Source organism: Delphinus delphis, chromosome 19 (genome assembly GCF_949987515.2).
Source record: "Delphinus delphis chromosome 19, mDelDel1.2, whole genome shotgun sequence".
Lineage (NCBI taxonomy): Eukaryota > Metazoa > Chordata > Mammalia > Artiodactyla > Delphinidae > Delphinus > Delphinus delphis.
Window position 1 is genome coordinate 33,098,226 of NC_082701.1, and position 22,752 is coordinate 33,120,977.

General features: G+C 38.1%; 1 protein-coding gene across 8 annotated transcripts in view; it reads right to left on the reverse strand.

The window, feature by feature from the left end:
* The window catches only part of LOC132414796 (phosphatidylcholine transfer protein), a 161,466-nt gene that overhangs the window by 47,772 nt on the left and 90,942 nt on the right, over positions 1–22,752 (reverse strand). For 5 of the 8 annotated variants that reach the window (XM_059997681.1, XM_059997680.1, XM_059997682.1 and 2 more), the window contains one exon: positions 12,570–21,203. The exons of 1 other annotated variant lie outside the window; for it this stretch is intronic. The gene's annotated coding sequence lies outside the window, so the exon portion shown is untranslated. Of the gene's footprint in view, positions 1–12,569; positions 21,204–22,752 lie in introns of those variants that run through there. 2 more of the 8 variants (XM_059997686.1, XM_059997683.1) reach the window with 2 other exon arrangements.

Below are 22,752 nucleotides of genomic sequence, written 5' to 3' on the forward strand. Positions count from 1 at the left end.
AAGTGAATCAGCTATACATATACATATATCCCCATATCTCTTCCCTCTTACATCTCCCTCCCACCAGCCCTATCCCACCACTCTAAGTGGTCACAAAGCACTGAGCTGACCTCCTTGTGTTATGTGGCTGCTTCCAAACTAGCTATCTATCTTATATCTGTTCATGTATATATGTCCATGCCACTCTCTCACTTTGTGCCAACTTACCCTTCCCCCTCCCCATGTCCTCAAGTCCATTATCTATGTCTGCATCCTTATTCCTGCACTGCCCCAGGTTCTTCAGAAACTTATTATTTTATTTTTTTTTAGATTCCATATATATATATATATATATATATATATATATATATATATGTGTGTGTGTGTGTGTGTGTGTTAGCATATGGTATTTGTTTTTCTCTTTCTGACTTACTTCACTCTGTATGACATACTCTAGGTCCATCCACCTCACTACAAATAACTCAATTTCGTTTTATTTATGGCTAATATTCCATTGTATATATGTGCCATATCTCCTTTATACATTCACCTGTCGATGGAAACTTAGGCTGCTTCCATATCCTGGCTATTGTAAATACAGCTGCAATGAACATTGTGGTACCTGACTATATTTGAATTATGGTTTTCTCAGGGTATATGTCCAGTAGTGAGATTGTTGGGTCGTATGGTAGTTCTATTTTTAGTTTTTTAAGGAAACTCCATACTGTTCTCCATAGCTGTATCAATTTACATTCCCACCAAGAGTGCAAGAGGGTTCCTTTTTCCCCACACCCTCTCCAGCATTTACTGTTTGTAGATTTTTTGATGATGGCCATTCTGACTAGTGTGATGTGATACCTCATTGAAGTTTTCACTTGCATTTCTCTAATGATTAGTGATGTTGAGCATCCTTTCATGTGTTTGTTGGCAATCTGTATATCTTCTTTGGAGAAATATCTTTTTAGGTCTTCTGCTCATTTTTGGATGGGGTTGTTTGTTTTTTTGATATTGAGCTGCATGAGCTGCTTGTAAATTTTGGAGATTAATCCTTTGTCAGTTACTTCATTTGCAAATATTTTCTCCAATTCTGAGGATGGTCTTTTGGTCTTATTTATGGTTTCCTTTGCCATGCAAAAGCTTTTAAGTTTCATTAGGTCCCATTTGTTTATTTTTGTTTTTATTTCCCTTTCTCTAGGAGGTGGGTCAAAAAGGATCTTGCCATGATTTATGTCATACAGTGTTCTGCCTATGTTTTCCTCTAAGAGTTTAATAGTGTCTGGCCTTACATTTAGGTCTTTAATCCATTTTGAGTTTATTTTTTTGTATGGTGTTAGGGAGTGTTCTAATTTCATTTTTTTTACATGTAGCTGTCCAGTTTTCCCAGAACCACTTATTGAAGAGGCTGTCTTTTCTCCATTGTATATTCTTGCCTCCTTTATCAAAAATAAGGTGACCATAGGTGTGTGGGTTTATCTCTGGGCTTTCTATCCTGTTCTATTGATCTATATTTCTGTTTTTGTGCCAGTACCATACTGTCTTGATTACTGTAGTTTTATAATATAGTCTGAAGTCCAGGAGCCTGATTCCTCCAGCTCCATTTTTCTTTCTCAAGACTGCTTTGGCTATTCGGGGTCTTCTGTGTTTCCATACAAATTGTGAAATTTTTTGTTCTAGTTCTGTGAAAAATGCCATTGGTAGTTTGATAGGGATGGCATTGAATCTTTAGATAGCTTGGGTAGTATAGTCATTTGAACAATGTTGATTCTTCCAATCCAAGAACATGGTATATATCTACATTTGTTAATTTCTTTCATCAGTGTCTTATAGTTTAATGCATACAGGTTTTTTGTCTCCTTAGGTAGGTTTATTCCTAGGTATTTTATTCTTTTTGTTGCAATGGTAAATGGGAGTGTTCCCTTAATTTCTCTTTCAGATATTCATTATTAGTGAATATAAATGAAAGAGATTTCTGTGCATTAATTTTATATCCTGCTACTTTATCAAATTCATTGATTACCTCTAATAGTTTTCTGGTATCTTCTTTAGGATTCCCTATGTATAGTATCATGTCATCTGAAAACAGTGAAAGCTTTACTTCTTTTCCAAGTTGGATTCCTTTTCTTTCCTTTTCTTCTCTGCTGTGGCTAAAACTTCCAAAACTATGTTGAATAACAGTGGTGAGAGTGGGCAACCTTGTCTTGCTCCTCATCTTAGTGGAAATGGTTTCACTTTTTCACCATTGAGGAGGATGTTGGCTCTGGGTTTGTCATATATGGTCTTTATTATGTTGAGGTAAGTTCCCTCTATGCCTACTTTCTGGAGGGCTTTTATTATAATGGGTGTTGAATTTTTCTGCACCTATTGAGATGATCATTTTTTTCTCTTTCAATTTGTTAATATGGCGTATCACATTGATTGATTTGCATATGTTGAAGAATCCTTGCATTCCTGGGATAAACTCCACTTGTTCATGGTGTATGATCCTTTTAATGTGCTGTTGGATTCTGTTTGCTAGTATTTTGTTGAGGATTTTTGCATCTATGTTCATCAGTGATATTGGTCTGTAGTTTTGATTCTTTGTGACAACTTTGCCTGGTTTTGGTATCAGGATGATGGTTGCCTCGTAGAGTGAGTTTGGGAGTGTTCCTCCCCCCGATATATTTTGGAAAGTTTGAGAAGAATAGGTGTTAGCTCTTCTCTAAATGTTTGATAGAATTCGCATGTGAAGCCTTCTGGTACTGGGCTTTTGTTTGTTGGAATATTATTAATCACAGTCTCAATTTCAGTTATTGTGATTGGTCTGTTTATATTTTCTATTTCTTCCTCGTTCAGGCTTGGTAGGTTGTGCTTTTCTAAGAATTTGTCCATTTCTTCCAGGTTGTCCATTTTATTGACATATAGCTGCTTGCAGTGATCCCTCATGATCCTTTGTATTTCTGCAGTGTCAGTTGTTACTTATCCCTTTCCAATTCTAATTCTATTGATTTGAGTCTTCTCCCTTTTTTGCTTGATTAGTCTGGCTAGTGGTTTTTCAATTTTGTTTATCTTCTCACGGAACTAGCTTTTAGTTTTATTGATCTTTGCTATTGTTTCCTTCATTTCTTTTTCATTTATTTCTGATCTGATATTTATGTTTTCTTTCCTTCTGCTAACTTTGGGGATCTTTTGTTGTTCTTCTTCTAATCGCTTTAGGAAGGTTAGGTTGTTTATTTGAGATGGTTCTTGTTTCTTAATGTAGGATTGTATTGCTATAAACTTCCATCTTAGAACTGCTTTTGCTGCATCCCATCGGTTTTGGGTTATCATATTTTCATTGTCATTTGTTTCTAGGTAATTTTTGATTTCCTCTTTGATTTCTTCAGTGATCTCTTGGTTTTAGTGGTGTATTGTTTAGCCTCCATGTGTTTGTATTTTTTACAGATTTTTTCCTCTAATTGACATCTAGTCTCATAGTGTTGTGCTTTGAAATAGATACTTGATATGATTTCAATTTTCTTAAATTTACCAAGGCTTGATTTGTGACCTAAGATATGATCTATCTTCGAGAATGTCCCATGAGCACCTGAGAAGAAAGTGTATTCTGTTGCTTTTGGATGGAATGTCCTATAAAGATCAATAAAGTCCATCTTGTTTATTGTGTCATTTAAAGCTTGTGTTTCCTTATTAATTTTCATTTTGGATGATCTGTCCATTGGTGAAAGTGGGGTGTTAATGTCCCCTACTATTATTGAGTTGCTGTTGATTTCCCCTTTTAAGGCTGTTAGCATTTGCCTTATGTATTGAGGTGCTCCTATATTGGGTGCATAAATATTTACAATTGTTATATCTTCTTCTTGGATTGATCCCTTCATCATTATCTAGGGTCTTTCTTTGTCTCTGGTAATAGTCTTTATTTTAAAGTCTATTTTGTCTGATATGAGAATTGCTACTCCAGCTTTCTTCTGATTTCCATTTGCATGGAATATCTTCTTCCATCCCCTCACTTTCAGTCTGTTTGTGTCCCTAGGTTTGAAGTGGGTCTCTTTTAGACAGCATATATACGGTTCTTGTTTTTGTATCCCTTCAGCCAGTCTGTGTCTTTTGGTTGGAGCATTTAATCCATTTACAATTAAGGTAGTTGTCAATATGTATGTTCATATTGCCATTTTCTTAATTGTTTGTGTTCGTTATTGTAGGTCTTTTCCTTCTCTTATGTTTCCTGCATAGAGAATTTCCTTTAGCATTTGTTGTAAAGCTGGTTTGGTGGTGCTTAATTCTCTTAGCTTCGGCTTGACTGTAAAGGCTTGAATTTCTCTGTCGAATCTGAATGAGATCCTTGCTGGGTAGAGTAATCTTGGTTGTAGGTTTTTCCCTTTCATCACTGTAAATATGTCCTGCCACTCCCTTCTGGCTTGCAGAGTTTCTGCTGAAAGATCAGCTTTTAACCTAATGGGGTTTCTCTTGTATGTTATTTGTTGTTTTTCCCTTGCTGCTTTTAATATTTTTTCTTTGTATTTAATTTTTGATAGTTTGATTAATATATGTCCTGGCAGGGCTTCCCTGATGGCACAGTGGTTGAGAGTCCGCCTGCTAATGCAGGGGACATGGGTTCGTGCCCCGGTCCAGGAAGATCCCACATGCTGCAGAGCAGCTGGGCCTGTGAGCCATGGCCACTGAGCCTGTGCATCCGGAGCCTGTGCTATGCAACAGGAGAGGCCACAACAGTGAGAGGCCCGCATACCTAAAAAAAAAAAAAAAAAAAAAAAAAAAATAGTCCTGGCATGTTTCTCTTTGGATTTACCCTGTATAGGAATCTCTGTGCTTCCTGGACTTGGTATTTTCTTTCTCATATTAGGGAAGTTTTCAACTATAATGTCTTCAAATATTTTCTCAGTCCCTTTCTTTTTCTCTTCCTCTTCTGGGACCCCTATAATTCAAATGTTGGTATGTTTAATGTTGTTCCAGAGGTCTCTAAGACTGTCCTCACATCTTTTCATTATTTTTTCTTTATTCTGCTCTGTGGTAGTTATTTCCACTGTTTTATCTTCTAGGTCGCTTATCTGTTCTTCTGCCTCAGTTATTCTGCTATTGATTCCTTCTAGAAAATTTTTAATTTCATTTATTGTGTTGTTCATCATTGTTTGTTTCCCTTTAGTTCTTCTAGGTCCTTGTTAAACGTTTCTTATATTTTCTCCATTCTCTTTCCAAGATTTTGGATCACTTTTACTATCATTACTCTGAATTCTTTTTCAGGTAGACTGCCTATTTCCTCTTCATTTGTTTGGTCTGGTGGGTTTTTACCTTGCTCCTTCAACTGCTGTGTGTTTCTCTATCTTCTCATTTTGCTTAACTTACTGTGTTTTGGGTCTCCTTTTCGCAGGCTTCAGTTCATAGTTCACATTGTTTTTGGTGTCTGCCCCCAGTGGCTCTGGTTGGTTCAGTGGGTTGTGTAGGCTTCCTGGTGGAGGGGACTAGTGCCTGTATTGTGGAGGATGAGGCTGGATCTTGTCTTTCTGGTGGGCAGGACCACATCTGCTGCTCTATTTGGGGGTTTCTGTGACCTTATTATGATTTTAGGCAGACTCTGTGCTAATGGATGGGGTTGTGTTCCTTTCTTGCTAGTTGTTTGGCATAGGGTGTCCAGCACTCTAGCTTGCTGTTTGTTGAGTGGAGCTGGGTCTTAGCATTGAGATGGAGATCTCTGTGAGAGCTTTTGCCATTTGATATTACATGGAGCTGGGAGGTCTCTGGTGGACCAATGTCCTGAAGTCAGCTCTCCCTGCACCCTGCTGAGGTCTGAGGTCTTCTGCCAGCATTCAGTAGGTGTTCTGTAGGAGTTGTTCCGCATGTAGATGTATTTCTGATGTATTTGTGGGGAGGAAGGTGATCTCCACATCTTACTCCTGCACCATCTTGAAGGTCTGTCCCAAGTTTACATCTTATAAATCAAGGTCTGAATTTCCTATGGGTCTGCCACTTTTGCCTGTTTTTATTATTGTTTTTTTAAGCATTGCATTTTATATCCTTACATACCTAGTAAATTTCTTGAAAGGCATCTTGTCAGAAAAAAATATAGTTTAATATGAGTTTCTAGATGATATTCTTTTCCTACAGAGAGGATAAAATTTTACCTCTATCAGGCAACTATAGTAGAGGCAGGTCATGGTACAATTATGGATTGATCTCTTTTAGAACTGGCCTTTGTGAAGGATGAACTAACTCCAGATTTTGTTTACTACTTGTAGATAGCACTTCAAGTGTCCTTAAAGAGTCAGGATGGGGTGAGGCATGCAGGGCACAGGATTTAACAAGTGAGTTCATCCTAAAACTTTGTACCATACACACCTAATTTTCTTCACTCTAGTCCTGGTCCTGGTACCATCTGAAAATCTGTGGTATTTATGAAGCATCTGTTCCTTGGGAGGTTCTGAATTCTATATTTTGCTTCACAGCCTCCATAAGACTGCCTGAACTCTGCTTAGCTCCTCAGCTTCTTTGCTTTGACTTATAAGCTAGCAAAAACCTCAAGAGAAAATGTAAAGCCTTAATATCAAGCTCATCTATTTGCACTTATCCATGGATTTTTTTAGCTCCTAAATCACCACTTTCTCTGTAGGTTTCCCATGTTTTCAACAAGATTGTAAAAAATTTAATCTACCTTTTCCCATTATTCTCTGCAGGACAGTTGGTCTGAAACAAGCTAGTCCTTCAGGGTCAAAAATAAAAATCCCTTTTGTTTCTCCATGTGGGTAATAATGAAAGGTTGAGAGACAATTACATATTTTTCTCAAGTTATAAATACTATTTGTGGATGTTTTAAATAATCCACATGGATCTTCCTTGTCTTCTGTCCATTATCTAAATGTTGGTGTTCATCAGGATTTCTTATTGAGAGATAATATCCATGTAGTGCATGCAATGCTGCTCATATTCTGAAGAATCCCAAGATTCTAGAAATAGAATTATATATCTATTCCAGAACATTCATCTGGGCTTCAACCCCAGACTTCAAACACTTTACTGAGCACCTCTCTCTGGATATCCTCTGTGCACCTAGAAATTATTATGCCCAATAATGAAGTCATCACCTTCCTTTTCACCTCCTTACCACTCTCAACTTACTTTCCTGCTTGTATCTCCTTTCTAATTAATGATGGCTGCTTTTCCCAGGATCCTGTCTTAAACTACAAACTTTATAAAGTTATCCTCTATTCTTTTATCTTAAAACTCACATGATTCATGAAGTCCTCTATATGCAGGAGTGTGTATATATATATATATATATATATATATATATATATATATATATATATATATATATATATATATAATGTTTATTAGCATGTTTAATGTATTTAGTATATATATAGTATAGTATAAAATATTTAAATATGCTCCTGTCATCTCCCACTTACACACTGAGATTGCCATAAATTAGGATTTAGGATCTCTCACCTAGACTTTCCCAACATCCTGCTAATTCAGGAATGGCAAATGGTTAGGTTATGCCTGCTGCCACTTTCTCTTCTTTTCCTTCTTACACTAATGACAAACATTACTTCTTTATTACTGGAGACTTTCCTGCTGAGTCCAGATGCAGTTCTGAAGTCCTTCTCAAAGCAGCATTCCATAGAGACACTAGTAGACTTGAGAAGCAAGTGGAATCCCATTTGTCCTCTCCTCTCTATCCTTCTCCACCAGATGGTATGTAGATAGTATAGATTGTGCCACCAGAGATATATCACTGCAGGAAATCTGATTATGTCACTTCCATGTTTAAAAATCTATGAGTCTTATCTTGCTTACAGAACAAGTAACAGCTCACTGGTTGAGTGTGTAAGGCCTTTTATAATCCAATTCTAATAGAAAAGTTCAGACTTGTCATTACTGACACAAGTCCTCTAATCGCTCATGGCAACACATCCCATTTATGCAATCTGAAGGTCTTTTATGTTTCTTTTGTTCATGCCATTACTTCCTCCTAAAATTCCCTTCCCCATTCACCACAAGCCTGTTTAACTCCTACAGACTCTTAATCTTTCCTAAACTTCTCTGAGCAGAATTAGTTGATCCTTCCTCTGGATCTCCAGAACACATTTTTAACCTTTAGTAGAGAATATAGCATTTTTCATGATTATGTTTTTAATTATTGACACATATGGCTAGAATATTATTCCAAGTAACAACTGTGTCCTATTCAATGCAAAATGCCTAGCAGGTTCTTAGTTAAAATATATTAAAATAATACATTCAGCGGGCAACCCTCTTTCCCCTTTGTGAACAGTGACAACAATGTTTGCTTATTTCTCTTTACTCATTTACTCAACAAATACGTTTTTGAATATCTACTATGTGTTAGTCATAAGCAACATCCATGACAGAAATCTGCAGTTTCAGCCAAAGCATCACATTGCATCTAAAGCAACAGAAACCAAGTGAGAAAAACTTTAAGTAGGTTTTGTGCAAACATTTCAATTTGTCGTGCTCTCTTCTATGGATAAAGGAACTATAAAGGTAGTATTTAGAACTCAGAGAGTATGGCACAATTCTTGGCTCACTTTGATAAATATTGATCTTGTGTAAATTACTCAGGAGAGGCAGTTGATGGTTCTGAGCAGCACACACACACACACACCCTCCACTCCCTTTTATGCAAAGACATAAATCATTTATGAATAGAGCCCCACATGCTCTATGAATAAGTCCCTTGGATTCAAAGATGACTGATACTCAAGGATTTTTCTCATTTGAGTGCAGACATAAATTTAAGCAAGCAGTTAGACTACATGAAATTACAACGCCCGTTTGTTCACTGTAAGGTGAGAGATGCATAATACGTTTCCAAGGGTAAACATCGCATCCTTCCAAGTAAACACCATTAAATGCAACTGCACGTTTGTGCCTTTAATAAAACTGAAGGCAAGGGGGTAGCTCTTTGGAAACATCACATGCCATGATCATTCAATTTTAAGTTTCAGTTGCTGGTGGAAAGTGGAGTGTTAATGTGTGTATGTTTGCGGAATTGTGCAGAATTCTTTTTTCTTTGACTACGGTTGAATCAAGCTTTTGGTTTCATCTGGAAATTGTGAATAGCACAATGAGGGGTCTGTGTGTGGTGAGGAGTCATTAAGAAAATAGTTGGCTGGTGGGAAGCAGCAGCATAGCACAGGGAGATCAGCTCAGTGCTTTGCAATGACCTAGAGGGATGGGATAGGGAGGACGGAAGGGAGGCTCAAGAGGGAGGGGATATGGGGACACGTGTATGCATATGGCTGATTCGCTTTGTTGTGCAACAGAAACTAACACGGTATTGTGAAGTAATTATACTCCAATAAAGATTAAAAAAAAAAAAAAGGCACCAAACTTTGGTTCTCAGGGAGTCTAGTGGTAAGATTACTAATGAGAATGTTTAATCTCTAGGGAGTTCATCACTGAAAGGACAGGGGGAGGATAAAAAGAGACTGACAAATAGCTTGTAGTCACTTGGAAGGAGCTGGAATTTGTCATTCGAGCTCACACAAAGGGTCAAAATGCTGAAACTTCTTGGGAGAAATAAAGGATTGTGATTTAGGCTTCTCGGTACATTTGTTTATGTGACATTCCCCACCTTGAATGTTTTTTGTCTTCCCACTTCCAACTTTTTGCATTCTGTGTATTTTTGTCAGTTTTGTTCACAATTTAAAAGGCTTATAACCCATGACACAAGAAATCCTAGTTTTAGGAATTGATGGACAGAAAATCTTTAATGAAAGCCAGGGGATATATATATATATATATATATATATATATATATATATATATATATTAGAGAATTATTGCAGAAATATTTGTAGAAGAGAAAACAAGAAGCCACTTAAATGCCTACAACAGGAGATTGGTTAAACAAATTATAGATCATTCCTACAAAGAAATGAAATGCAGCAGTTAAAAGTACAGCAGGTAAGTATAAATATACCAGATGGAAGTTTGTCCAAGTGGTATTGAAGTTAAAAAGAAAGAGGCTGCAGAACAGTACTTATAGTGTGATTCCTTTTAAAACAAATAAAACAAAACCACCATATCATGTCTATATACACAGGTATGGTTTATGATGGCTATATTTTAGGAATGTAATTAAAGCAACAGTAAGGTGAACTTTGACTTTTGCATTAAATATGTCTGTATTAGTTGAATTTATTATAACACATAAGGGTTATGTTTTCATAATTGAAAATAATTCTTTTAAAAAAAGCTGATTCATCTTTCAGATTCAAGCTCAAATGTCACCTTATCTAGGAGTGAATTCTCCCACTTATGAAATGAAGTAAAATTTTGTAACACTTGCTTCATATTGTTGCAACATTATATAGGGAGCACTTAATTGGCTATCAGAAGACTAGAGTTTAAATCCATTTCTGCCACTTTCTACCTGTAGAGTCATCTTGGGAAATTATATAACTTCTAAGCCTAAATTTTCCTTTCTGTAAAAAGAGAAAAACACTAACTCCACAGATTCCTTGGCAATTGTAAAGAAGAGGCACAGATATACTGGTTATTTGTGTGCTTATCTTGTGTATCTTATAACATTTCAATCCCCATGAGAGCAGGGACTCCTACATTCATTAATTCATTCAGTAGATACAGGAGCAACTACTATATGTCAGGCACTGTACTAAGTTTTAGGGCTACAACAATAAACAAGAAAGATGGCATATTCTTCCATATGAATCTTACAGGTAAGTGAAGAGAACACACAATAATCAGACAATTGCCAAACAGTGTAGTAAGCGTTATAATAGGAGAATCAGGAGACTCCTGTAGAGGTGATATTTTCAGCTGAGACTCAGAGGATGAATAAGCTTTAGCAGACAAAAAAGGTAGAGAGGATTTGAAGAGTGTGTGAAGTACAGGGAAATTATTGAATGACAGTGTAGAGCACTGAGCATATTAAATACGTTCAGCACGGCTGGAACTTAAAGGGTGAGGAGTGATGGGTGAAATATGAAGTTTTGCACTTCCCTGACATGCTTCCTCATCCTCCCTGAGTGTTGCTGATTATCGCCAATAATTAGTGGAAGATCACAATATTATAGGGTAGAATTTCAATGTCTTCCAAGCAACTGGACGCAGCAGCCATTGGGGGATTAAAGCGTCTGAAAGTCTGAAAGCCAGCATCATCTTAACACTTATGTAGAGACCCAGCAGCGTCCAGGATACATGAATCCACTCAAACTTCTTCAGTCAGGACAGAAGGGGTGTTCTAAGCCAGGTAATCTGGGATATGGAAGTGAAAGAGATGAAGAGAAGAATTTTTGTTTGTTTGGAGTGGGGGACACGTCAGGAATGACAGATATATCAACTCAGCCATATCCTTGGTGCAATTACAGGCAAAGAGTCAGAGACAGGGGCATAAGCATCCAAATTCCAGTTGCTTAAAAAATCCAGAAGCTTCTGACCATACAGAAAGCTCTGGCATTAAGATTAATACTTGGAATATTTTTTTTAAAGTCTACTGCATTTGAGTAGCATAATACAACATCTAAGAATCATAGCATTTTAGTGCTCAAATACACTTTTTAAGGCATCTGGCTATCTCTCTCATTTCTTAGAGGATGAACCCTGATGCCAAAGGACAATGAACTCTAGTCATTTATCCACACAGGCTTCCATGAATTATCTCTAACAAGTGCCTACTGGCTGTTCCCAGTCCTGTACACTGGGAATAGAAAGATAGAAGAGTGCTTTCCTCTGGCTGCATTGTGCTTACCATCTAGTAGTAAATGATGCAAGATATTTTGAGATATGACATGATACAGAGGAAATATCATGAGTAAAACCTGGAGAAAGGGATTCAGGAAGATGTTACTGGAGCATTGAACTTGCTCTGAAGAAGTGCAAGGCTTCTGCAGTTTCGTAAAGAAAAGATAACACTGTAGACAGAAGAATTAGGACATACAGACAATAGCATAAACATGCTAAATCAAGACAACCATTGGCAATAAAGCAATTTCAGACCCCTTGGTTTGGATATGAATGGCATTTCCTTAACATCAATCCCATACCTGAACAAAAAGAAATTTGAGGGTGATGGATGAATTCACTTCTTCTGACACCATTATTTGCTAGACAAAAACATCTAATAATATGTTATGGATGTGAGTTTCTAAGAATTTTATTCTTCAAAAGTTAAAGAAAGAAAAAAAGATGAACGGGTATTAATCACTTAATTCAGATTTTTAAGGAAGGAAATAATGGTTATGTGTAAGGTGGCTAAGTGAAAAAGTAGTGGAAGAGGGGCAGATGCATTTTAAATATACTAACTGATTATGTACCTAATTTTATTTACTTTTCACAACAACTTGGGGTGTGAATATTATTATCCCATTTAAGGGATGAGGAAAATTGAGGCTCAGAGACATTAAGTGACTTGTCAGGAGGCAAAGAGCCAGCAGGTGCTGGGCTCCGAATTTGAGTCCTAGTCCATCTTCACTGTGCGTGTTCTTTCTATTACGTTACTGTTTCTCCCAGGAACCCTGTGCAATCAAGGCTGTGATATCTGGAAGTTCATAAAAGCAAGTAAAGCTATCTATAGCTATATTTCTATAAAAGAAATACAGATTGTGAAGGATAGGCAAAATTTATCCCAAAACTTTATTATCAAATATACAGAAAAGTAGAAAGAAATGTACAGTGAACATCCATCTATCCACCACCTAGATTCTACAGTTAACATTGCACTGTTTTTCCTTTGTCAAGATTGGTACTTTAAAAAGAAATAAACTTCTGAGTATATAAAAACTAGCAATTATAATATTAAGTCTACAAACCATTATACAACTGTGAATATTATACCATAAGTTCCATGAAGTCAAGAACCACGTTTGTTTCTCTCTGTGTAGCCAATGCCCAGTGTGACTCTTGGCACAGAGTTGGCCCTTGATAAATCTTTATTGAATGAACGGATGACAAAATCCCAGTGAGTAAAAATGGGATTTAGCTAAAGAAGATAATATAGTATGCTCTAAGAAAAGTTAATGAGAGGAAAACATGTTCCATAGATGGAAGGAAACAATTCTCCTGGGATCAATATATCAGAGGATAGTCAATCTAGTAAAGATAAGAATAAACTGAAGCTACTCTTTCTGAATAGCCTGACACACTTCAAGAGGGTGTGGAGAACTTAAAATGAACATGGTAAAACTCAGTAGAGACTAATGTGAAGTCTTTCATATTAGTTAGTGATCAATTACACAAGTAGAGGAGGGGCAGCTGTTGCTTGGCAGAGTTTATGTATTTAAACTGTGGAAGAGGAATGGAAAGGAAATGGATCATGAGGAGCCAGTAGTATAAATATGTGGTTAAAAAGATAAACCAGACTTACCAGTACAGAAAAAATATATACATTACAAGAAGTAATAGTCCCATTGTACTCTGAGTATTCCTCTCACACTGGGATACATCTAGTGCTATTGAATGAATCTTACGTGTCTACTGGAATACAGAAAGGAGTTTATGGTGATTAAAAAGTCAGAAAATTATTGGAGATTTGAATTGTTAGAGGAACATGATATTTTTAGACTAAGGAGGAGAGAATAAGGGAGAATGTGATAATGATCTCCAAATATTTGAAGGGCTGAAAGAAAGGAAGTAGTGATACTGGTTTCAAAATGGTAGCTAAGCTGACTACATATACATATACATATGTATACATACTAATATAAATAAGTCATATTTCATATTTTAAATATGTAAAATATATGAACCTAAACACATACATAAGAATTAAAGCATAAGGATTTCCACATAAGAATTGTTATACTTTGTGGCCCAGAAACAGACAGCAAACAGATGAGATAAACTTGAGAGAAAGCTAGAGGTCAGGACTCCTGTGGAAGAACTTAGTTGTAAAGACGGGAAACAGTACAGATGATCCACGCTCAGAGGCTGTCTATCTCTGGCATCTCTCATGAGAGTAGGAAAGTAGTCGGGCCAATTAACCACCGTAGACCACACACACACATACACCAGGGGTAGAGGAATCTGCCTTGAGATCAGAAGAGTGACTGTGGGAGCTTCAGGCAGATACACAAGGCAGTTCCTAGGTCAGGTGATGCAGGAGACGGTCCCTGGAGGCCTGGCTAATGGCACCATGGGCCTGCCCGCTCCCACTGGAAACCGGGGGACAGTGAACCTCAGCAGTAGCTCTCACACCTCCTCTAAGGAAGCATAAAGTTGAATTGGAATCTCAACGGCAAAGGTGAACACCAAATGAGGAAACATCAAACATGCAAGAAAAGTCTACAGTGTAAAAAAGACAATAAATTCAACAAGCAGAACTTACACCCAAAGAAATAGAGTTAATGGAATGATTAGAACTGGGCTGGTGGAAACAGAATAGTTATGTTATTTATTAATTCTGAAAGCAAAGCTAAGGTCAATAGAGGAAAGTACCAGGAAGTTAGACTTCGGCAGAGTGTGAAATAAGAACTTTTCAAATAATTATGATCACCCTACGCTGGACTTCAGTCAAGCATGTACAAGCTCTGGCCTTGAAAAAATATTGACATTTTAATTAAATACTCAGTTAAAGGTATAGAAAGGTGCATTATCAAAACAGAGTAATTTAATAACAATAACAAGAAAAAAAATAATTAGCCGAGACTAAATTAATTGACCCAGATACCAGGGAACAGGGATAAATAACCTATGTCACTGGACCTGGTATAAAGTAGCCCTACAATAAGTATTTTTCAAATAAACCTGAGCACTACCAGTGCAAATATACAATCATTTTTTCCAGCAGCAAAATGACATACATGATGTTCCGTGAATATTCACTCTAGTAGGGAAGCCAGCTAATAAATAAATATATAATATAAATGTAAGTGGTGAAAATTTCCAGAATGAAAAATTCAGATGGGTAAGGGGAGAGAGGATAATGTGTGATCAGTTTTGTGGGATTGGTTGGTTTTGAAGGTGAGTTAGGAGACATTTGAGCAGAGACCTGAGTGAAGTGAGGTAGAGGATTAGTCAACTATCACTCCTATACCAAATGTACCAACACTTATTATCTCTGGGTTTCAGTGTGTCTGGGCCCTAGGTGTGGCTGAGTTGGTCCCGGTGTCTGGCTCAGCGTCTCTCATGAGGCTGCAGTCAAGGTGACCTCTGGGACTGCAGTCCTCGCAAAGCCAGAGAGGACAGGGAAGGATCCTCTGCAGTCTTACTGAAGAGGTTGCTGGCAGGACTCAGTTCCTCCCAAACTGTTGGATGGAGGGTCTCAGCTCGTAACTGGCTACTGGTCAAGTGACCACCCTCTGTTCTTTGTCACGTCAGTCTCTGCAGAGAGCAGCTCACAAATGGCAACTCGCTTCATCAGAGCAAGTGAGAAGAGCCACAGAGAGAGAGTAAAAAGGACATCAGAGTCCTTCATAACCTAATCTCTGGATGACATCCCATTGCTTTTGCTCTTCTTTACAGCAGGTCTATTCTTGTCTGTTCTTTAGAAGCAAGTCACTAGGTCCAGCTCACACACAAGGGAGGGGATCACACAGACATGAATCCCAGGAGGTAGGTCCCTGGGAGTCCAGTCAGAAAGCTGCCCACCACAGGAGGCCGCTGTCTACAGATCTGGGGGAAGAGCACTGCAGATGTTGGGAACAGCAAATGCAAAGACCAGGGCTTGTTTGAGGGACAGAGAAAAGGCTGGAGAGGAATAAGAAGAGGAGGAGGTGGAGCTTATAAAGTAGGCAGGGGTCAGATCCTAGATCATATGGCACTTTTCAGGTCTCAGAAGTTTGGATTTGAGGAGTGTGAAGAAAATTTCTTGGAGGGATTTGAGTCAAGGAGGTTGAATTAACCTTTTACTTATGAGATCACAGTGACAGCAAATGGTACATGCATTCTACTTATTTATTTGTTATGATTTACTCTTGATGACCTTTCTAAAGGGAAGCTGCCAATTCCATACCTATATTCCCTATATTAAAAAATTATGTTATTGGGCTTCCCTGGTGGCACAGTGGTTGAGAGTCCGCCTGCTGATGCAGGGGACACGGGTTCGTGCCCCGGTCCAGGAAGATCCCACATGCCGCGGAGCAGCTGGAACCATGAGCCATGGCCGCTGAGCCTGCGCGTCCGAACCCTGTGCTCCATAACGGGAGAGGCCACAACAGTGAGAGGTCCACATACCACAAAAAAAAAAAAAAAAATGTTATTTTATTGGTTCTTAACACCCTGAATCTGACAAGACAGTGATCTATAGGGAGATGATTTGAAATCAGATTTTTTAGGATTTGATCTCCCCTATGTTTTTGGGGAAGAAGAATTAGTTGATTTATTATTAATAATTATTAGTATTTCATTGCTGTTCTTTGCAATCAGTTGAGCTTGTCCCACATCAACCTCAGGCAAAGTCAGGAAAACAAGAGGCTGGAATGAGAAGCAACATGGTGAACGTGTGATCCTGACTGTGCATGGGGAGCCATGGGGGAGGGTCTCCTAGTGCCCATGGATAATCAGGGAGAGCAGGGTCTAATTCTTCCCAGATAATAAACACACTTAATTGTTAATTCCCTCTCCATAGTTATCCGGGTCAGTTAATCCCAGCACAGAGCTGCCAGCTGAGCTCTTCCCTGGCCAAACTGCTCTGCTTTGAAATTCTCCCGCAGGCTACCTCACCCAGTGATGTCAGAGGGGGTGAGTGCCCGCCAGCACTCCCCTCTCATGAGATGCTGTGTGTGCTGTCTTTGCTCAGGAAACATCTGGTTGATCTGCTAGTCCTCCAGTGGGTTGCTGGGTGTTTCATAAGTTAGTGGAACAGAATAGGATGGGAAGACATGGAGCTTCAGCGATTATTCAACCCCGCCAGCAAGTTACAAACTAAAATGAGATGTGAGGAAACTGCCTCCCTGGCAGGCCCTCTCTAGGGACCTGGCACCTTGGTTTCACAGTCACATTTCCTCACTTGTGATAGAAAATGAACGCTGTTTACAAGAGCTTGAAGTGGCTGGAAGGGGACAGGAGCCAAGCAGTGTAGTGGAAGGAGAGCTCCTACTTGGACACTTTCAGCAATCCAGCAATTATTCAACACCATTCTGAAATAAGGCTCCTAATGAAGAGTATTATTGACTGTCCCTGGGAAAATGAAACTCCACATTCATTGGTAAACAGAATCCACGACCACTTAGAAACAGACCCAGCCCTTCCTAAGCTGTTTGACATAGAACAAAAGTTTCTGTGTGCCTTTCACTGAGCTCTAAGTACCCTTTTCGTCCTGCTTGGTTTCCATTGACTTTTTTCTCAGTTTATGAACCACTAGAGAGGAATCAGGTGAAACAGATAAGAAAAAATGGGTTTGGGGTGCTACTCTCACCCCCACCAACCTCCATATCTGTCCCTGGGGGAATCAGGTTTTCTTAACTTCCAGGTTCTTGGCCTGCAAATGAAAAGCACTTCTCTTCTTATCCTGTTTGCCCCCTGCCTCTCTGCCCTCCAGCAGCTACATCAATAATACCTTCCTACTGTGTGGACTTCTAGACAGTCTGTATAAGTCCTCCAAAGGTGTTCAAACAGAATGGAGAAGCAAAAAACATTTTTTTAAATTTTTAATCAGTAAGATTAAGCAAAAATATAACTGAAACACAAAACAATTCTAGCTGTTAAAAATTCTAAAAATACATTTGTCCAAAAGCTCACTCTTGTTAAGAAATAGGTGGAACACAAGATAAAGCATAAATTTTTATATCCATCTTTTTGGCATAGGTTCAAATTGAGATCCTGGAGCTTTAGGATTGCTGCTCCACCACGGATTCATTCATTCCTTTAGCAGAGAGTTTGAATATTGTGTGTTCACTATATTGAGTGTATAGCTGGGAAAAGACAAAGTTCCATGTCCTCTGGGAGTCTTTGTATGTATAGTAGTGTGAGGATGAATCAATCTAATGTGTGTGAAGTGCTCAGACTGTGCCTGGCATTTAGAAAGTGGTCAATAAATCTTTGCTATTATTAGCTATTACCTCCCTTGTGCTTTGACTCAAGCTATTCCGTTTACCTCCCCAAGTTTCAAAGGAAATCCTCCACCCTTTTTGTCAAATTTATGTCCAAATTCAACATTTAGCACAAGGAATTGGCTCACACGATTATGTAGCCTGAGAAGTCCCAAAAAGATTTTGGAAACTATTTTTTTTTTTTTTTTTTTTTGCGGTACGCTTGCCTCTCACTCTTGTGGTCTCCCCCGTTGCGGAGCACAGGCTCTGGACACGCAGGCTCAGTGGCCATGGCTCACGGGCCCAGCCACTCTGCGGCATGTGGGATCTTCCCGGACCGGGGCACGAACCCGTGTCCCCTGCATCGGCAGGCGGACTCTCAACCACTGAGCCACCAGGGAAGCCCTGGAAACTATTTTTAAGTAGACATAGCACTGAACATAACTGTTGTTGAAAACTTTATTTATATACTTTTATCTTCTTTACATCTATGTAATTTCCTTCTTCATAACAATTATGTTTAGATCACTCATGAAAATTTCAAGAGCTATTAAACAGCTAACCATCAGCTTGTTATCTTTCTTGCTGACTGTAATAAAAAAAAAATTCTGTAATAGGAGTAACATGAACTTATTTGACTTTTAGCAAACACAGGATAAAAGTATTTAATGTTGAAAACTCTAAAGATATGCCTGTTTTAATTAAACTGACTAAACTAAAACTAGCTTTTCTTTTTTTGATAAGTGGGCACAAACCTTTACTGTGAATCTTGTTTTTCTTTTAGTGCTAGAGCACAATGCAGCACACCATGGCTTACACAAAGTCACACTCCTTTACATGTGTTTTCCAAAATGATCCTCCATTGAAAGGAGAATCGTAGGAATGCAGAAAACCTTGGAGTTGTCTTTGACCCAACGCTCGTGAGACCTTAGATGCAACGGCTGCATTGAATGACATAGGATATCAGAGACTGGTGGTAGAGCTGCTTGTCAAAAATGAAGACATTTTATTTTAAATTTTTAGTTTGAAGGTGTCGACTGAAAAACAATGCACAATGTGAGAGTTGTGAGTTAAGTTTTCTTTGGGGCAAAATGAGGACTATAGCCCAGGAGAAGCCTCTCAGATATCTCTGAGGAACTGCTCTAAAGAGGTGGAGGGAGGTCAGTATATATGTGATTTTAGTGAAGGGGGATACATGCAATCAAGTACACATTTCTGGCACAGGGTTGCTGCCAGTCACAAGAAGGTTGCTGCTAGTCATGAGGAGATGTCTCCGTTAATGATTTTAGTGATTTTCTAGATATTTTCTAGATATAGGAAGAAGCAAGAAATCAGGTTCATAAAATCTTCTCCTGAAAATATCTAACTATCTGAAGACCTGTTCTGCCAGATCCTTCCAGAGCACGGAGTACCTCATTCCTGATCTCCACCATGAACTCTTTTCAGGGTGTGTCAAAAGTCAGTGACTGCATTGGCTAGTGATATCATACTTGTAGTGACAGATGGCAAGTGACCATTTTTAGTTGGCATTGCCCTCTCATGGTCATAAATTCGACCATGGTTTGGGAGGCATTTCATCATCATTTTGTCCCAGGCAAAGATCTCACTGATAGGCCACTCAGTGTGCTATTACTGGACTAGGCCCTATTAACTATAGCCAAAAGTCTCTGGACCACTGATTTACTAGTCTGTTATGGTCCAGGAAATTATTCCCTCTTGATGCTTCTTTCCATATCTAAAGTTACACTATTACCATCATTGATCTTGTATAGAACTATATATCTGGTCAACAGCCTTAAGTCACCTTCTTATTATTTTATCAGAGGCTCAGTCACATATCTGGTAAGGAAAGAAAAAACAATCTTATAAAATAGGTAGAATACAAGTAATATAGCTAGTAGTATTTGTAAGGTTATAAGTAAGAATTTAAGCCAAGAACTTCCATTAGGTTCCACACAGTATACCCCTAGGTCATCTGACTTAATCTGTTCTGTACCAATCCTTACTTTTAAAGGAAATGATATACTGGCATCGTTCATAAGGCACCCAGACACATTTCCTTGTATTATTTAGCCTGGCTACCCTTAGTATGGTTGAATTGTTCCCAACATAAGGGGGGTCTTTTATATTTATGGCAATGGTCAGAGCAACTATGATTGATTGGCCAAGTGAGGGAGTCCCATCCAGTAACATCAATAGTGGCCCAAACAGAACTATAACTTCTTTCTTCTAGAATAATTTCCTAAGGGCCATCCAATTAGAGCCTTGGAGTGGAGAAATCCACCAAGGTAACCAGAAGTACTGGATATAGGTAATTGACCATAAACTCAACAATTCAATTAATTTTAACTCTGCTTAAGATTGTGAAATACGTTTAGTTCATAAGCAAGTGTAAGCAATTATCAAAGTAACTGGTATTCAGGCCGGGTTTGGCATCTTGGATCAGCTGTCTACTTTGGATGTCTTCTTCTTACCATCGTGGTCTGGTAGTTTCTCCTGTTTGAGCATTGTTTTAAGGTGATTTTGAGGTCAGCAGTGCTCTGTATAGGCCAGTCCATTTCAGGGGCCCTTTTTAAGTGGAAATATTAATCCAAGAGTCAATTCCCTTCAGGTTCACTGTGCATGAGCTAGTGAAGAGGGTCCTACCATCTCGGTTGGAGACAGTCTTTAAATGATGTCTTCTCCAGTATGCATAATCCCCTGGTTGCAGGTCATGGGGCATATGATCTTCATCCAAAGATGGATTAATGAGAAAAACTTCAGTAACAAACTAGAGTGTCCTTTTAATGATTCAGCTAAAATTTACAAGAATATAATAATAAGGAGATATTTGGGAAGTGGCTCTTAGTAAATATAGACCTCAATTAACAAAACTTGAATTTACTCTCCATAGAAACATGATCTTTTTCTCTCTAAAATTACCCTCATTTCTACCAAATATAGCCAAATTAAGACTAATTTGTTTGCTAAATAATTCTGGCTTCAAAAATCTTGGCCTGATGATTTACAGAAGTGTAGTTAATCATACAGGCTCATTTGAAATTGGCTTTGCTGGAACCTATTATTTGGCACCTCGGATTGAATTTTTAAAAGGCCTCTCAAGGCCAGGAAAGCCATGGCAAAGGCTTGTCAATGATTTCACCTGAGTTATCTACATATTTGGGTGAATTCCTCCCTTTTCAAGGTCCCCAAAATACTCTGAGATTTCTGCACCTGCTAGGAGATGGCTTTCCTAATTTACCTGATTTTTTAAGTTGCTGGCAACCGAAGAGTTTCCAGTCTCTGGAGGAATCAAGTAAAGAGAAAAGATAAATGTTTCAATTCTGCTTACAAACATATAATTTACCAAGTTGCTGTAACTCATAATTAGCTTGAAGGGAAGGGTTTCCTTATGTCTGGAAAACACAGATTAAAAGCTAGTAATATTTTAGACAGAAACCATAAAAATTATAAACATATTCACCAGTTCACACAGCCCTATATAACTAATCCTTTTCATTAACCGTTTTATGATGCCATCAGGTTTACCATTAGAATTCTTAATTTCTTACCCAGTTCAGCAGTATGATCTAAAAGTTTTCAGAAACCTGTGCTTGTCAAAATGTCCTTGCTAAAGAGCTTCTCGAAGAGGAAGCATTTTTGCAAAACATCAGAGTAAAACAATAACTGTCTATGAATGATGAAAGACCACAGAAGGCATGGTTAAAGACCTGCTTACAGAGACTTCCCTGTTGGCGCAGTGGTTAAGACTCTGTGCTCCCAATGCAGGGGGCCTGGGTTCAATCCCTGGCCAGGGAACTAGATCCCACATGCATGCCGCACCTAAGACTTCACATGCCACGTATAAGGAGCCAGCAAGCCGCAACTAAAGGAGCCCTTGAGCTGCAACTAAAGGAGCCTGCCTGCTGCAAATAAGACCTGGTGCAACCAAAAAGAAAAAAAAAATACCTGCTTACAATGCAATTGACAAAGAAACTTGATTACTGCTGCGACATGCAATATTTTAAAATAATGACTAAAATTATGACTGATAACATTTTACCAGGACATACCCGCTTTTTAGGAATTCCATATAATTTCTAGAATATTAATTATTAATAAATTAATAACATTGACTCATACAGTATAACCTAAGAAGATTTATTACTCATTTGACAATGCTTCCCATGTAATTTAACATACCAAATAAACCTAATTAGTTTATAGCTCTCTTTGGGATGCTTCAAGGGTCCTTTGAAGCATCCCAAAGTTGGCTAGAGGTCAAAGGAACTACATTAAAATTTGATTTGGGAAATTTGTTATTAAAAATATCAAAAAGTTTCAAAACACGTGGTCAAATAGGATCATAGGGCACTGTGAATCAATAGTTATTCACTTAACCAAAGTGATAACAAAAGATTTCAAAGGCAAAAACAGAAAGTTATAACAGATTACTCATTAAAGGTAAAATAAACTTTACAATCTGTTATCAAAAGCAGATCAATATGTTACGAAAACTGACCTCTTAAAAGAGAAAAAAAAAAACAAATTCTGGTTTTGCACCAGCTTACTTTTTAAAATTTACTCAGTTAAATTTATTCTAAACTTAGCCAATCCTGACCAGGCACAAAACTCTTTTCTCAGGGTTCCTTTTCCATAAACTTTCCATAACTTTCTGTATCCATATTAGTATTCATATTAGTTTGTTCTTTTTTTCCATCCAGAAACAACTATCTCTAAGACAAAATTACTTTCTTTTCCCTTAACAAAATGCAATTCCATTCCTCATACCTTCTTTTACTGAAAACACACATCCTACTTTGCTACTGTATACTGAAATTTTTCCCGTACT